Consider the following 12,843-nt stretch of genomic DNA (forward strand, 5'->3'; position numbering starts at 1 on the left):
TTATAATTCACTGACCCTTTGATATACGGAAGTTTGCCTTTAGCCAGCGGGTGGTTGATTGCTGGAACAAACTTCTATTTGTTTGTCCAGAAGTTGACAGCTTAAATAAATTCAAGGAAGAACTGGACAGACTGTTGGAGCGAATGGATTGTTGAAATGGGAAGTGGTCTTTTTTTTTTTTTTTTTTTTTTGTTGCTTTAATAAATTAAAGGAAAAACTAGACCAACTATTGGGTTGGGAATGGGTAGGTGAAATTGGATTTTTTTTTTTTTTGGCCGATGCTGTTTAAGTTTGCTTTCTTGCATCATTTGCCACTACTAATGCTAATCTTTTTTTTTTTTTTTAATTTGGAGCTAAAATTAGACAAAATATAATTTCCATTTTATTCTTTCTAACTTTAAATCCTGGCTAATCAGCTGTTTTGTTTTTATTATTTTATTTTTTTAATGGGAAACATCCCTGTCAGCTGTGTTCCTCTTCCGTCTCTATTCACTTGTAAAGCGAACATAAACCACACATGTGCGAATACACATAAGCATCTTTTCCATGTAATATTCGTTCAGTTCGTATTTTCAACAGGATTTTTTATTTTATTATTTTTTAATGCAACTAAAATCATTTTGATTCATTTTATAAGTACAGTGACATAGCGGAAGATATGCATCGTGGGGGACGTAGTAGAAGTGTGAGTTGGGCGGTTCCCAGAAATTTCATAAATACGTTAGAATCCGGATAAGAAGTTTTCCAATGGAGTGGAGATTTAGAACTTATTATGAGGGAAAACTTTTTAAAAGGGAAAATGACCTAAGGGTACTAAATAAAAATGGAACGTTAAAGGTTTTTAAGTACTATTTCAGATTTTATAAATTTTTTACTCTGCCTATGGGAAACATTTTTAAACTGAGGATTTCTAAACCTTAACATTCTGTTCATTAAACCCATTATCGAGTTGGAAGAATGAGCTCCTTTGGAGTTTAAACATACCTGAAAAGGTCACAATTACAATTCACCCCAGGGGCTCACATCTGGTGAGTATGGGCTTTGCACACCCAGGGTCCTCAGTTGGATATCATTCTTCTACTTCTCTCTCTCAGGGTAATTCAGGCGCCGCCGTAGCCAGGTGGAAAGGAGCAGCAGTGCGTAGCAAACGCTTCTTGATTAGACCGGGGTTCGAGCCTGTCACCACTAAATATGGAGGATGCGGAAAGGTCAGGGAATGACCACCGCATTTCCCGGAGCAATATGGCCTTAGCTGCTAATGCTCCTAAAAACCAAACAAACAAACAACAGAGTAATTCAGAAATTTTTTTTTTTTTTTGGCTGGTGCAGCATAAGCCTCAGGTTTTCTTGCACTGCATGGCTAATAATAATAATAAAGACAGAGAAACAATCTACTAAGTAATTCAGAACTGTTCACAACCATCAGAACTTAACACTTAATGTGGTACGTATCCCCTTATGGATATTGATGAAAACAATTGCAATATGTCACTTCCATTATATCAAATTGCTTACACTGGAAAGGTTTTAGCATTGAAAGCCCTGACTATGGAAAATTCCCCAATCGAACAAGTCGGTACATAGCATCATTTTAGTTCATAGTAAATCATCGAAGTAGGTGAAATGGCATCATTTTTGTTATATCTCATATTGTGAACCTTCATGAGTTGCCATAATATTGAAATACCTTTGACAGCAGATTCTCGGCGGTTACCACCACCCAGGGGTGGTGGTTTCCATCACTGGAGATAACTGTTACTTATTCTCAGCAGAGAATAGTAATGGTAATTGTGGCATGTGATGCAAGAAAGCAAGCATTTGAGCTTAGGTAGCATCAGCAAAAAAAACAAAAACAAAAATCGCACAACCATTCCCTCTAAATGTTTGTCCAGTTCCTCCTTAAATTTATTTAACTTATCAACTTCTACAATGACAGATGGAAGTTTGTTCCAGCAATTAACCACCTGCTCGCTAAAGGCAAATTTCTGCCCATCTATTCTACAGCTGTCGTTCCTCAATTTGAGTTTATGCCCCCTTAGGTTCGTAATCTGAACAAGTGGAAGAATCCCATCAGAGTTCAGCGTGCTCATTCCATTCAAGGCCTTATACACCTCAATCAGATCACCGTGCAGGTGCCTAGTGTCCAGCCACTGCAATTTGCAGAACTTGAGCCTCTCTTGGTAAGAGGATCCCTTCATTCCCCCTCGCCAGTCTTGTTGCCCTTCTCTGTACACGCTCAAGCAAATGTACATCCTTTCTAAAATGAGGCCTCCAGACCTGTATGCAGTACTCAAGGCGTGGCCTGACCATTGCCTTATACAGAGGGACAATCACCTCCTTTTCCTTGCTAGCAAAATTCCTGTATATCATTGACAAAACCCCATGACCTGCTCTTGCAGCCTGTCTGCATTGTTCAGAAAACTTCATATCTGACTGCACAATTACTCCAGGTCTTTATCATTTTCTACCACCTTAAGTGTAGTACCACACAGTTGGTACATTCCTCAGGGGTTACTTCTACCCATATGGAGTACTTTGCATTTGTCAATGTTAAACTTTGGTTGCCACTTCTCAGTCCATCTTCCCAAATTTTCTAGATCCTGTTGCAGTAGCACACTGCCATTACTGTCATTAACAACCCTGCCAACCTTGTATCAACTGCAAACTTCGACACTAAGCCTGATATACCTTCATCAATATCATTGATAAATATACAAAACAACAGTGGACCCAACACCGAACCCTGTGGGACTACACTAATAACATTAGTCCATGAAGAGCAGTGCCCATTGATTACCACCCTCTGTCTACTCCCACTCAACCATCCTTTTATCCATTGTAGCAACTTACCCTTAATACCATTCTGGAATAACTAACATTAGGCTTCTCCAGTGTTGAAGCATTGCTTATTGGAGGTTGTGCAATATCAGGGCAGCTTGTGAAGGTTTTCACAATATGAGATGTAAAAAGCTATGCTATTTCACCTACTTTGGTGGTTTACTATGAACTAAAATGAAAACCCAAACAACCAACAAACTAAAATGATGCTATGCACTAACTTGTTCGATTACCAAAATGTTTTATATTTTTTTAATATAAAAATAGAGTTTCTAAATTTAAAAAACAGTAAGTGGGAAAATGTCATTATTATGATACACCATGTATTCTTTATCGTGTAGTTTTAATGTGGAAAAGCGTTTTACCCAGGAAACTTCTTACGGGGGAAAATAATACATTACAATATAAAGGGTGTCGCAAAAATACACGGCATAACTTCAGGAATGAGTTCCTCGTATGTAGACAATAAAAATATTTTATATCAACATAGTTCCGGAAATGCTTGGTTTCCGAGTTTTGAAGGTCTGTCTATGACGCTTAACTGTTCACATCACCTTATAGTAATTGTTCAAAATGTCCACCTCCTGCTTGAATACAGGCCTCACATCGACGTCTCATGGACTTGCGAAGACGGTGCCAAATTCCTGGCATGTTTCGTATTGTCTCACAACCTGCCACAATTCGATTGCGGAGAGTTTCCACATCAGCTACTGGAGTCGACTACACCAATGACGTTAAATGGCCCCACAAGAAGAAATCTAGTGGGTTTAAATCAGTTGAGCGTGGAGGCCAGGCAGTTGGTCCACATCTACCTATCCACTGACCAGGAAACCTTCAATTCAGGTAATTGCGAGCTAGGTGGCTGAAATGTGCAGGAGTGCCATCGTGCATGAAGTGTGCTTGTTGACGAATGATCAGTGGTGTGTTGTCCAAGAAATAAGGCATGTTGTTTTCCATTAAGTTTCTGCACGCCTGCCCTGTGAGTTTGTTTGGAAGTACATGGGGCTGCTTGCTCCTGATTGGAGCACTTGGTCGGAATGGAAAACCACCAGATTCTCTCAGTACCTTGTGATGAAGGAAATCACCTGTGGGAGATAAGATATTCCGGTTAATAACTCGGGAACCAGACATTTCCGGAACTATGTTGATATAAATTATTTATATTGTCTACATATGAGGAACTCATTCCTGAAGTTAAGCCGTGTATTTTTGAGACACCCTGTATAGAGTTGAAATTGGGAATTAAGAAACCAAACTTGGTACAGGGGGAAACCTGTGGGAATTTCTTATCTGGGTTCTACTGTATTAGAACATGGGGAAAAAAAAACTAATTGTATTGAAATATGAACACAGTAGGTTGCCTTTGAAGGTAAGAACTTTTTTTTATCATCACGGGTGATTAGTGGGGGTGGGGTTCTTAATCAGTTTGGGTACCTGGAGGTCATTTTCTACCATACCATTGGTAGGGTTGCCACTTTAAAATCCAAAAAGGAGGACATTAAAATCCAACCGTTTCAGAATGAGATATAGATTTCTTTAAAATAAAAAGAAAATAAACTTGATGTACCTGTATTAAGGATGCTGATGGAATCCTTACTAATTCTCAGCAACGTACACGAGAGGATCGAAATTTAAAAGAATTGTTGTAGGATAGGTGTGCAAAAATTTGCTTCCAGCCAGAGAGAGAGAGAGGGTCATTGATTGTAAGAATAAACTTCTGTATGGTATTGAGGATTGGGTAGCTTGAATTTAATTTAAAGGTGGATTGGGAAAATGAAGTGGGTATTTAATTAATTTTGGCTGATATTGTGTGAACTGGCTTTCTTGCATCAATTTGCTAATACTAATGCAAAAAGTAGATTCTTGTGATGCAGTTAATTTGAATTATTCTGTTCCTAGTCATGAAAACAGATTTTTTTTTTTTTAATTGAAAGTGAAGTTTATGTACATGTAGGTTTGGTGTTCTGCCATTACTGCTCTATATACAGTGTTTTGCAAATTTATTTCCTTTATGAATGTTATTCTGTTACTTAAAGTTGTTATGCTTTACACCAAAATTTTACCATAGTTTTAGAAGAGAGGATTACAAAAAGTATTAATTCATAAAAAAAATTCATAAATTAATTCAAAACAGTAGAGATCTGCACTTACTTAACAGGTACAGAGCAATGTTGGAAAAATGCCTAGGGTTAAGGTTAAATTTGAAAGGGTGTGCAATTCTGAGCAGACGTGATACAAGGGAGTATATGATGAGAGCTTTGTCAATCAATTCAGCCTGTGTGTGTGTGAGTGAGAGAGAAATTGTGCAAGTCCCATGGGATAGAATTTTTCCCAGCATGGCCAATGCTTGTTAGAAGGAGAGACTGCTTCTACAAGGATGACAATTAGCATTAGTAAAGGAATATGATGCAAGAAGGCAAGCTTATACAGCATCAGCCAAAAAAAAAAAAAAAAAAAAAAAACCTTTCATTTCACCCGTCCACTCACTCCAAATGTTTGTCTTGTTCTGCCTTGAATCTATTTAAGCTATCAACTTCTACGACAGATGCAAGTTTCTTCCAGCAATCAAGCACCCACTGGCTAAAAGCAAACTTTGCACATCTATCCTACAACTGTCTTTCCTCAATTTCAATTTATACCTTCTCAGACTTAAATTCAAATATATTTTGTATCATATATTCTGAGCAAGAGGAAGAATCCCATCAGCATTGAGCATACTCAAACCATTCAAGGCTTATACACCTCAAGCAGATCACCTTGCAGGTGCCTAGTTTCCAGACAAAACTTAAGCCTCTCTTTATAAGAGAAACCCTTTTGTTCCATTCCCTAATCTTCTTGCCCTTCTCTGTACTCATTCCAGCAGCTCTATATCCTTCTTAAAATGAGGTCACATCTTGAGTACTGTATACAGTACTCAAGGTGTAACCTGACCATTGCCTTATACAAGGGAATATTCATCTCCTTATCCCTGCTAGAAAAATTCCTGTATATCATTGACAAGACACCAGGAGCTACTCTTGCAAACCGTCTGCACTGCTCAGAAAACTTCATATCTGATGTGCAGTTACCCCCAGGTCCTTTTCATTCTCCACCACTGTCAGAGCAGTAGTACCACACAGTTCATACATTAATCTGGGGTTACTGCTTCCCATATGCGGTACTTTACATTTGTCAATGTTAAACTTCAGTTGCCACCTCTCAGCCAATCTGCTCAACTTTTCTAGATCCTGTTGCAGCAGTGTACTGTCATTAATGCCATTAACAACCCTGCTGACCTTTGGATCATCAGTAAACTTGGACATTAAGCCTGATATACCACCATCAATATCATTAATGTATACAGAAAACAACAATGGACCCAACACTGTGTTATTATTGGAGTCCCACTGAACCCTGTGGGACTCCACTAATAGCATTAGTCCACGAATAGTAGTGTCCATCGATTACCACTCTGTCTTCTCACTCAACCATCCTTTTATCCATAGCAGAAATTTGCCTCTGATGCCACACTGCTCCAATTTGTGTAGAAGTCTTTCATGTGCAACAGTATCAAAAGCCTTTCTAAGAACCAAAAATATATGATATAAAAATTATTCTTTGCATCCAGTTCCTTTTTTACAACGTAATATTATGCAGTCAGAGTGGTCAGACAAGACTTCCCCTTAACAAACCCATGCTGTGTCTGAGCTATAACTGAAGTCTTGTCTAAATGATCTTGCAGTGCTTCTTTAATCAGTGCCTCCATTAATTTCCCTTGAACAGAAGTTAAACTTACAGGTCTGTAATTACTTGTCGCCCTTCGATCCTCCTTTGTGATTTGGGGTCACATTTGCATATCTCCAGTCCATGGGTACCTCCCCTGAGTCCAAGGAAGCTCTCATAATTATGGCTAAGGGTTTGCTTACTTCCTTTGCTGCCTCCTTTAATATAACTGGATAGATCCCATGTACCCTAGGTGCCTTTCTTATGTTTATCTTCAACAATTTCTTCTCCACTTTGCTCTCAGTTATTACAAAATCATCTAGCTCACTGCCAGAGTTTAATTCACCTTTAGCATTCCCCTCCCTGAATAACTCCTCATGTGTGATTGTAGATGCAAAATACTGATTGTTTGTTAGCTACCTGAGCAGGATCATCAACGGTTGAACCATTGATATCAGGTGTACCAATCTGATTAATCTCCATCCTTCTAGAGTTTACATAAGTAAAGAACTCTTTGCTGTTCTTCTTTGCATCCTTTGCCAAAGATTTCTCGTAACCTGCATTTGCCTGCCTTTGTGATTTGGTTACAGATCAGCTTATATCTATCATAGGCTTCCGTGTCACCTGTTAATTTATATGTAACCCATGCATTTTTCTTCTCTGCCATGTGTCTCATTATTTTATCTGACATCTATTTAGGCCTAAACCTTGAACAATATTCTTTAGTTGGTATGAAAAGCCTAGTCTAGGTTTTTCTAATCTTGGAAACTACTATTAGTAGTTTCCAAGATTAATTCTTTGAATGCTTCCCATTTTAAATTTGCTGTTGGTAACAACATCAGTTGGTCCCACCGTATAGAATTTAAATATGTCTTAGACCAACTTAGTTACCTTTACGAAAGCAAAAATCCTTCCCTTTACCCCTGATTGGTAGTTACCTCTTTGAGTAAATCACACTTCAGCACACTGCGATCACTGCTACTTAGTGGTTCCTCTATCTGCAGTCTTAATGCATGAAGAATTACTACTGATAATCAGATCAAGAGTATTACTCCCTCTAGTTTCCTCTCGAACATCCAACTGTAGAACACAATCATCCAATAAATCCACAAAAGCCTTGCTAGTGTGTGATTAAACAGCCCACAAATTCCAGTCAATATCTGGGAAATTAAAATCCCCCATTATAAGACAATCTGATTTACTGGCCCACTCTATTTCTCTGTACAGTTGTTTATTATACAGTAGACTTTCAATTTTCAGGAATAGAAGATAAAAAAACAAATCCTGGATAATCGATTTCCCGGTTAATCCAAAAATACAAATGTCCCCGAGACACGTAAGAGATACGATCCAGGACTTCTTACTTCGTTGAGTTTTACATAACTTGGGAATGACTAACAACATATTGTTACTATATTATTATTGATAAATCTGAATTCCGTGCGATACTTGTTAACGTTTGGCCATTTTAATACATCCTTATTATAATGATTCCTTAGAGATTTAATAGATGCACCGTTTTCAAACTTTTGAATAATTTCAAGTTTTGGTTAACTGAAAATGCAACTCTTTTGCATTTACCCATCATTTTCGTGATTTCTAAACAACAAAAAAAAAAATTTACTGTAAAAAAAATTTCTGATATCCCTGACAAATAAAAAAACAAAATTTGTCGTTTTGTGCTGCAATGGAACACAACAATTGATGCGACGCACTAAAACAAACTAAACATTTAGTTTCTTTTTTTCTTTTTTTTGAGTGACGGGTGTGAAGACAGCAGGGTTTGCAAGATAATAGGTACACTAATCTCCCAATGATGACGTATAATGCCGCTTGTTGCTTATTTATGACTTGCAAAATATGTTTATACCTATTCTAGTTATTACTTGAATTTTTTTGATTTTTTTTTTTTTTTTTTTTTTGTTTTTTAATTTGCAGTCTTGAAGTGTCCCGGTTAATTGAGTCTGTTGTATTAATCAGTCATTAGGCCTATAACACACTCCTACTCTCAATTATGCTTTCCCAGTGCTTAGGTCACACCAAACTGACTCAACACTGCTCTGTCCACCCATGTCGACTGGCTGTATTTTCTTGGATTTTGTGTTTCCTAACTAATAGCATAACCCCTCCTCCCTTCCTATCCTTCCTGTGCACATTGTTTTCTCCAAATTCCATTTCTGCATTCCTTATATCTGTATGACACCATGTCTCTGATATGCCAACAATATCTGCCTTTGATGTTTTGACCAACACCTCATATTCATAAAATTTATTTACTAAACTCCTAGAATTGGTGTACAGGCAAGTATACATGCACCTGTTTCTATTCTTAGCTATCCTAACACAGCCCATGTATTCACTTGTTCTGCAATGACTTCCAGCAGTCTCTGAAATCCCTTTCACATTGTTTTCCAGGCTCATTCCAATAGAAGCAGTTCAAGAATCGCTTTCACCTCTTCCAGCGGCTGCTGTTAATCTATTAGTCCATGTAGCCCAGTGAGCTAGCAGTTTTCTGACCCACCAATCATTGCTACGATAGCATCATCAAATGTTCTCGCACCCTTTCTATTTAAATGTATTCTAGCCCTGTAGAAGCAGTCTCTCCTGTCAACAAGCACAGACCAGGCTGAGAAAAATTCTACCCCTTGAGCCTTGCACAGTCACTCCAGGGCCGAATTGATCGATAAGGCTTTCTTCATAAGAGCAACCCTTTGTTCCATTCACTAATCTTGTTGCCCCTCTCTGTACTCATTCCAACAGCTCTACATCATTCTTAAAATCAGGCCTCCAGACCTGTATACAGTACTCAAGGTGTGAACTGACCATTGCCTTATACTAGGGAATAATCACCTCCTTATCCCTGCTAGAAAAATTCCTCTATATCACTGATAAGAATAGTAAATAAATTTGATGAATTAGAAGCTCTGCTCATTCTATTAGAATGAGCAGAAGCCTGAAAAACAAGATGCATGATATTTCAGAGACTGCTGGGAGCCATTGCGGTACAAGTAAACACATGGGTTGTGTTAGGGTAGCTAAGAATAGAAACAGGTGCAGGTATACTTGCGTGTACACCAATGCTAGGAGTTTAGTAAATAAATTTGATGAATTTGAGGTATTGCTCAAAACATCAAAGGCAGATATTGTTGGGATATCAGAGACGTGGTGTCACACAGATATAAGGGATGCAGAACTGGAATTTGGGGAGTACAACGTCTACAGAAAGGATTAGTAAAATAATAAGAGGAGTATACCTCAATATAGTGCGTAGAACCCTTCCGTATGATATCCTCCAGAAATTAAAACGGAAAAAACGAAAAAATCGGCAAACTTACCGGCACAGCTCTGATTCATACTATCTACAGAAAGGATAGACAGGATAGGAAGGGGGGAGGGGTTATGCTATTAGTTAAGAAACACATAAAAACCAAGGAAGTGAAGCCAGTCGACATCGCTGGACAGTGCAGTGTTGAGTCAGTTTGGTGTGACACAAGCATTGGGAGATCAAAATTGAGAGTAGGAGTGTGCTATAGGCCTAATGACTCTGATGAGTATAATAAGAAACTGTACAGGGAAATAGAGTGGGCCAGTAAATCAGAGAGTCTTATAATGGAAGATTTTAATTTCCCAGATATTGACTGGAATTTGGGGGCTGGTCACTCACACACTAGCAGGGCTTTTGTGGATTTATTGGATGATTGTTTTCTACATCAGCATGTTCGGGAGGCAACTAGAGGGAGTAATACTCTTGATTTGATTATCAGCAGTGATTCTTCATGCATTAAGAATCTGCAGATAAATGAACCACTAGGTGGCAGTGATCACAGTGTGCTGAAGTGGGATTTACTCAAAGAGGTAACTACCATTAGGGGTAAAGGGAAGGGTTATTGCTTCCGTAAAGGCGACTATGATGGACTGAGACAGTATTTAAATTCTATACAGTGGGACCAACTGATGATGTTACCAACAGCAAATTCAAAATGGGAAGCATTCAAAGAATTAATCTTGGAAGCTACTAGGCTTTACATACCAACTAAGAAATATTGTTCAAGGTTTAGGCCAAAATGGATGTCAGATGAACTAATGAGGCATATGGCAGAGAAGAAAAATGCATGGGATACTTACAAATTAACACATGACACAGAAGCCTATGATAGATACAAGTTGATATGCAACCAAGTTACAAAGGAGGTTAGGCAGGCGAAGGCAGATTACGAGAAATCCTTGGCAAGGGATGCAAAGAAAAACAGCAAAGAGTTTTTTACTTATGTAAACTCTAGAAGGAAGGGGTGAATCAGATTGGTCCACTTGATATCGATGGCTCAACTGTTGATGATCCTGTTCAGGTAGCTAACAAACTAAATGAATATTTTGCATCGACATTCACACATGAGGAGTTATTCAGCGAGAGGAATGCCAGAGGTGTATTCAACTCTGGCAGTAAGCCAGATAATCTTGTAATAACTGAGAGTAAAGTGGAGGAGAAACTGTTGAAGATAAACACAAGAAAGGCACCCGGGGTGGATGGGATCTATCCAGTTATATTAAAGGAGGCAGCAAAGGAAGTAAGCAAACCCTTAGCCATAATTATGAGAGCTTCCTGGGACTCAGGGGAAGTACCCATGGACTGGAGATGTGCAAATGTAACCCCAATTCACGAAGGAGGATCAAAGGCTGACACAAGTAATTATAGACCTGTGAGCTTAACTTCTGTTCCAGGAAAATTAATGGAGGCACTGGTTAAAGAAGCACTGCAGGATCATTTAGACAAGACTTCAGTTATAGCTCGGACACAGCATGGTTTTGTTAAGGGGAAGTCTTGCCTGACCAATTTGATTGGATATTATGATGCAGTCATAAAAGAACTGGATGCAGGGAATAGCTTTGATATTATATACTTGGATCTTAGAAAGGCTTTTGATACTGTTGCACATGGAAGACTGCTACACAAATTGGAACAGTGTGACATTGGAGGCAAATTGCTGCTATGGATAAAGGGGTGGTTGAGGGGGAGAAGACAGAGAGTGGTAATCAATGGACACTGCTCATCGTGGACTAATGTTATTAGTGGAGTCCCTCAGGGCTCAGTGTTGGGTCCATTATTGTTTTCTGTATTTATAAATGATATTGATGATGGTATATCAAGCTTAATGTCCAAGTTTGCAGACGATACAAAGGTTGGCAGGGTTGTCAAGGACACTACTGACACTATGCTGCTGCAACAGGATCTGGAAAGGTTGAGCAGATGGGCTGAGAGGTGGCAAATGAAGTTTAACATTGACAAATGTAAAGTACTACACATGGGAAACAGCAACCCCAGAGCAACGTATCAACTCTGTGGTACTACACTGACAGTGGTAGAGAATGAAAGGGACTTGGGGGTAATTGTGCAGGCAGATATGAAGTTCTCTGAGCAGTGCAGACGGGCTGCAAGAGTAGCTCATGGAGTATTGTCAATGATATACAGGAATTTTTCCAGCAGGGATAAGGAGGTGATTATTCCCTTGTATAAGGCAATGGTCAGGCCACACCTAGAGTACTGTATACAGGTCTGGAAGCCTCATTTCAAGAAGGATGTAGAGCTGCTGGAACGAGTACAGAGAAGGGCAACAAGATTAGTGAATGGAACAAAGGGGTGCTCTTACGAAGAAAGGATTAAGTTTTGCAAATTACAGTGTCTGGAGACTAGGCACCGGCGAGGTGATCTGATAGAGGTGTATAAAGCCTTGAATGGTTTGAGCATGCTCAATGCTGATGGGATTCTTCCTCTAGCTCAGAATAATCACCTGAGAGGGCATAAATTCAAATTGAGGAAAGACAGATGTGGGATAGACGTGCGGAAATTTGCCTTTATCCAACGGGTGGTTGGTTGGTGGAACAGACTTCCATCCCTTGTAGTGGAGGTTGATAGCCTAAATAAGTTTAAGGCTCAGCTGGACAGGTATTTTGAACGAACAGAGGGGTGAAGTGGAAGTGGGTTTTTTTTTTTTTTTTTGGCTGATGCTGCATAAGCTTGCTTTCTTGCATCAAACGCCTCTACTAATGCTAATGCTAATGACATCAATTTACAAATGTAACGTTATAGTATAATACATATAAAAACTTGATAGCGATACTGAATTCATATTAAACTTGGTAGGAGATGCGAAATACATATACCGTAAACTCGATATGGAAATATATATATATATATATATATATATATATATATATATATATATTCAATTTTAAGATAGCAAAAAACTTGATTTACAGTAATCACCTCATATAATCTGTTTTGGTGTGTTGAAAGTTAAGAAGCAT

The 12,843-nt window shown here is 38.6% G+C and overlaps 1 protein-coding gene across 1 annotated transcript in view; it reads left to right on the forward strand.

Annotated features, from left to right (window-relative positions):
- Positions 1-12,843, forward strand: part of LOC150078418 (actin-binding LIM protein 3-like) — a 528,875-nt gene that overhangs the window by 465 nt on the left and 515,567 nt on the right. The gene's annotated exons all lie outside the window — the stretch shown is intronic.

Source organism: Mastigoproctus giganteus, chromosome 11 (genome assembly GCF_048544385.1).
Source record: "Mastigoproctus giganteus isolate SK-2022 chromosome 11, ASM4854438v1, whole genome shotgun sequence".
Taxonomy (NCBI): Eukaryota; Metazoa; Arthropoda; class Arachnida; order Uropygi; family Thelyphonidae; genus Mastigoproctus; species Mastigoproctus giganteus.